Consider the following 5210-nt stretch of genomic DNA (forward strand, 5'->3'; position numbering starts at 1 on the left):
CATAATTCAAGAGGTAAATTAGGATTGATCCCCGTGTCGGACGTAATCGATAATTCCTTCTTCTTTTTTTTCTGTCTTGACTGTTTTAAAAACGAAAGGATTTTATTGGAAAGATATATTGTTCTAGAAGATCAGAACTTGGAGTTTCCTTTGAAAAGTCAGTCTTTTGAGCTGTCATTTCGTCATAAAATTCAAGATGACTTTGCCAAGGCGCTTCTTTAGGGCAGCTACACTGAGCAAGAACGACGCCATCGACGAAAACCAGCAATAATATTATCGTTTGAAAGAGGAAAAATAATCATGCTGCACCTGCAGCAGCACGCATTTTGGCGACTAGTTTGTGGTTTGCTGCATAACAACGACGTGAAATCACCAAATTGGAGGTTGTGGCCACAACGTGAGCTTACAAATGTCAATCTTTCATTCTCTATTTTTAATCTGGAACCACTCGTACCGATTGAGTTTTAGGATCATTCGCCCACATTGCACGACGTGGACGAGACGGAATAATCTCGAAAGACTTACGATAGTGCAGAGTTATATTTTGAAGCGACGTTTATCGTCGACGTCGTACAAATTTAGACTGCATTTTAAATTCCCTATTGTTTCGCTGGCGACGCAACCTTGAGCATTCGAATCAGTCGACTTCTTGTTGATTGGGGTATTTCTCATCAAGGGACCAAGAAGATAGAACACTACAGAGATCGTGCATGTTACTTTTAACCATGTCTTGCATCGCTAATGAACTGAGCCTGGCTTAAAATATTGACTGCATACTGTTTTGATCTTAATGCGAATAACCTTAATTAGTTTTCCGTGGCACATGAGCTTTTTTTGCACGCGACAAATTTGCTGATGGACAACTAGTAAAAATCCACACAGATTTAAATAACCCATGTTATATAAAGTTAGTTTCTTGAAAACTGACGTCAGCTAAGCTGACTTTTTAAATGAAGCTGAAGTTAATTCTATACCAGGAGAAACGGGCTTAATATTGCATCAATAAATGTCTCCAGATAAAAAGAAGAGGCATGAAAGATTTCGCCAGCAAACGGCTTTTAGTAAACGAAAGTGACTGAAAAGGGAGGGATTGTGGTGGAGTTGTTGTGGTGTTCAAAGGTTCTTCTGTAACCACTATATTGAATTAAACTCCTCAACAGTGCATGGGGGTCTAAAAAATGATGGCACGCCTTAAAAAGAGTTACCGTGCCCAACATTTGTTCTCGAATTATACCAAGCGTGGCTCAGCGGAATCCAGTGAAAAAGTGGTCAAAACGTCTCAAAGTGGCACCCCTCGCATTCCTCGTGATAGATAATTAGAGGTTTGTTTCAATGATCAGCAAGAAGAATTTGATCTGTTCGTGGATTGCGTAGCTACAAGTTTGATGTGCCCGAGACGTTTACTGCCGTAAGGAAGATGCATCGCTTGGGCTTTTCAATAACATTCTTAAAATGGATGTTAAGTTACTATCAGCCCGACGTCAATTTGTTCAAATCAACGATAAATGTTCAGATATAGAGTGTGTCACTTTTGGCGTGCCATGAAGATCTATATAGCAGATTTCAAGGACAGCGTCAAATGCAAATTCTTCCAGTATTCCCAAGACACTACCATTTATGTTCATAACAAGGTGTGCAAACTTTCGGGAGCAATTGGTGATATGAACTGCTGTCTGCTATCAAAACAAAATGGTTGTTGGTAACTACACTGCAGATGTTTCGCTATCACGTTTTGGATAAAAAAGAAACTAATATTTACGTGCAATGGGAGGCTCTAGAGCGTTTTAAAATGTTACTGAGCTGTTAGGTATTCACTTGGACTCACGCTTAAACTGGAAAGAACATGTTAACAAAGTTACTTTCTTCCTGCTATGGTGCACTAGCTGTTCTAAGAAAGTTGCGTCACCTACAGTAGCTCCATTTAAAGTTAGAAAACTTTCGGCTGAAAGCTTATACTATCAAAAGTGGACTATTGTAATATAATATCGACACACTCCTGCATTCGTTCTTCTGGTTTGAGTGATGTCGTCAATCTAAACTGGTTGCCTGTAGGTGGAAAGGGTTGAATTTAAGCCTACTGAAAACAACTCACAAAGCGCTGTATAATGAAGATCATCCGCATTATTTACAATTAGAATTTCGAGCTGCGTGCTCGTACAATTTGTGCTCATCAGCTGCCCTAATTATCCGAATCTGACACCTTCTAGTCAATGGCTGCCGGCTAGATCTTTTAATTCTTTGCGGGGGTGTATTAGACATTTGACTGATTATGTTTCACTCGTTAAGGAGATTTCTATTTCAAAGAGTCAAAGTTACAATTACAATTTATTACTGGGTTGCCGTATGGCAATCCCAGTTGGAAAATGGGTAGAATTTCTCCGTTTTATTCTTTTTATTTTTTTCCGTGTCGGTAAAAGTCTTCCCCCGGTAAGTGGTGTCTTTGTGCATAGAGCCTTCTGCGCGTATTTTCTTAGGATCGAGAGGGTAGTGGAAATGCGTACATTTCTCTGGTGGACACAGTAGAATCATTAACTTAACCTGTAATGGCGTCGAAAGTCATGTAACGCGAATGGCGTTTTAGTGGATCTTTGAACAAAATATACCCTTATGAAGCTCAAAAATGGCAAATCAATTGGATACTGAACAAGACAGGCGACAACATCGACAACAATCTGTCGCCCGTCGAGCCGTCTTTTACCAAGTGTGCTGTTATGTAGAACATTGAAGATTCGCAGGGCAGCGATAATAGTGAATTCAAAGACTAGACAAGGTGGATTGAATGGAATTTCAAGCGTTAAAATCGCTGAAAAGGTAAGATTATTGTCGAAGCGATGCCGCATTTGCGTGTCTTCACCACATGTTCCTTTGATCTCACATTATTGTGTTTTCCGTCAAAATATTCGCTTGTTTTCGCTTTCGCTCGAACGTATCTACCTTTATTACATGTCCAGTGAATAGTTTTATCCTCTGGGATGAATTTTCCGTCGAAAAAATCGGTTATTTGGGCGGTCAGTGTAAAACGCAGACTGCAGACTGAAGACTGCAGACCGGGGGTAAAATGCAGACTGAGGGTAAAATAAATATTAATAATAACAAAACGAGTCATAAGGATAAAATAAAGATTGTTTGAAAGACAATCCTGTTTTACATCTGTCAACAACTCACATTATTATGACTGCAGGTAGCTGCACCTTTTGGGGATGCGATCGTACGCGTTGAAATCATCTGTGCTTTGTTTTTGCGCTTCCAGATGCATTGCAATGTTCCAAATTATTTGTCACACCGGTACATCGAGGGAAATCGATCGAAAAACCGACAATTATTACTTCGAATACCAGAATAATCTCGGTTGTCTTTTTTCGGTGCAACGAAATGCACAAAGAATTTCATGTATTCCGAGCAATTAGGACGCGGGGATTTCATTGGTTAAGCTATGCGTGATCACCCCTAGGGAGAGGTTATAATTGAAAATTACATCTTCCAGATGCAAAACAAACGAGCTTGTGAACTAAAGGATAAACGTACACGAAAGCGAATGAAAGGATCCTAATAAGAAATTTTTACACCTCAGTCATACTGGTTTAAGCCGACTGAATTGAAACGTTAAATGGTTGCAAAATCCACGTTATCTCTGTCTTTGTTAATTGGTACTGTAGCCATGCGTGTCAAAATAAATTGAGTTATTGGGTAATTACTCGATTACTTTGTTCAGTGCAGCAAAATGGACAGTTGAATTACGGGGTGGTGACTTCTTTGCCTATAAGCAACTCACTTAACGAAACTGTCCTTTTTCCAACAACAACAACAAGGATTCAAACAGCTTCAATTCTTACAGAGTTCGATAAAAATCCGAATTTAAAACATGCGATGGGGCAACCAAAGCGATGGGAGCTGTGTTGGGGTTTCAGTGTGAAAGTACAAGCGGCTACTAACACTCTTATAACTCTTTTTTCATTATTATTTTATTAACCCGCAGTCTGCAGTCTGCAGTCTGCATTTTACCCTCAGTCTGCATTTTATCCCTGGTCTGCAGTCTGCAGTCTGCGTTTTACACTGACCGGTTATTTGGGTGGTTTTTGGCAACAGAGGTTAATTATTCGTAATGCGATCGCTTCCGTTGCCGTTAGCAATGGGTCGCAATTTTGACACTTTTATCGCATTATCACGTTACGCATATTCGTGCCTTATCAGTTTTCGGTCGAATATATCTCCAAGAAAGCAGATAAATTGCAGAAAATATTAGTTTTGCATCCAAAAATTCGTAATCAACGCTAAAATGACCAAATTTTGCCTAGAAAACATATTTTACTGTTATTTTTCTTAAATTTTTTAGTTCAATTTTCGCTTTTATAAAATGTTTGAGTTGTCTGTAAATAAGTTATATGCTGTTGGAAAGCTTATTTTCTTAGCTTTAAAATGATGTATTTTTTCCCTCTAACTTTAAATATTTTTTGAGGAAAAAAAAACATTTTTTGGCGATGGCTGATTTACCGCGGTTTTCTCGCGGTTGGGAAAGTAGGAAAAAGAGTTAGGCCAGAAGCCAGGTTTTTAACCTCAGAAAAGGATCTGTTTCGTCGTGCGAACGTGTGAGGACCTGTGAGCCAAAGGGCCTCTGCTGGTATGACTTCTGGGTGACCCCTTAATAACTTCTTACTAACCGAGCGCGAGGGCCGTACTGCCAGGGAAATATTAGGCTGATTTAGCAACAGAACGGGAAAGTCAGTGGCGACGTCGCGCGCAGCAAAACTACCAATGAGAATTTAGAATAGAGAAGAAAAGAGTGGAGTCTACTTTATTCTGAATTTTTATTGGTGTTTTTTCTGCGCGCGCCGTCGCCACTGACGTTGTTCCCGTTCTGTTGCTAAATCAGCCTATTGGCCCGAGGTCGTGGCAGTACGGACCGAGCGCAGCGAGGTCCGTACAAAAACGACCCAGGGCCAATATTCCCCAGTACGGCTCGAGCTAGCTCGGTTAGTAAGTAGTTTATTATATGGTTTTTTAATTACCTTTTGCTTTGTTTTTGCAAGCCCGTAATCGGCCCGTGGGCCAGTCACAATTTGCCTGGAACGCTGCACGTACCACAGGCAACCCAGTGTACCCTCACGGAGGGTCTAGTCGATACACTCAAACGTGCTTTATTCATCTGGTCGCTGTAAAAATGTTTTTACTAATCTCCCTTTAGTAGCCTACCGGCGTTGTAAAAACATTAG

This window comes from Montipora foliosa, chromosome 4 (genome assembly GCF_036669935.1).
Source record: "Montipora foliosa isolate CH-2021 chromosome 4, ASM3666993v2, whole genome shotgun sequence".
Lineage (NCBI taxonomy): Eukaryota > Metazoa > Cnidaria > Anthozoa > Scleractinia > Acroporidae > Montipora > Montipora foliosa.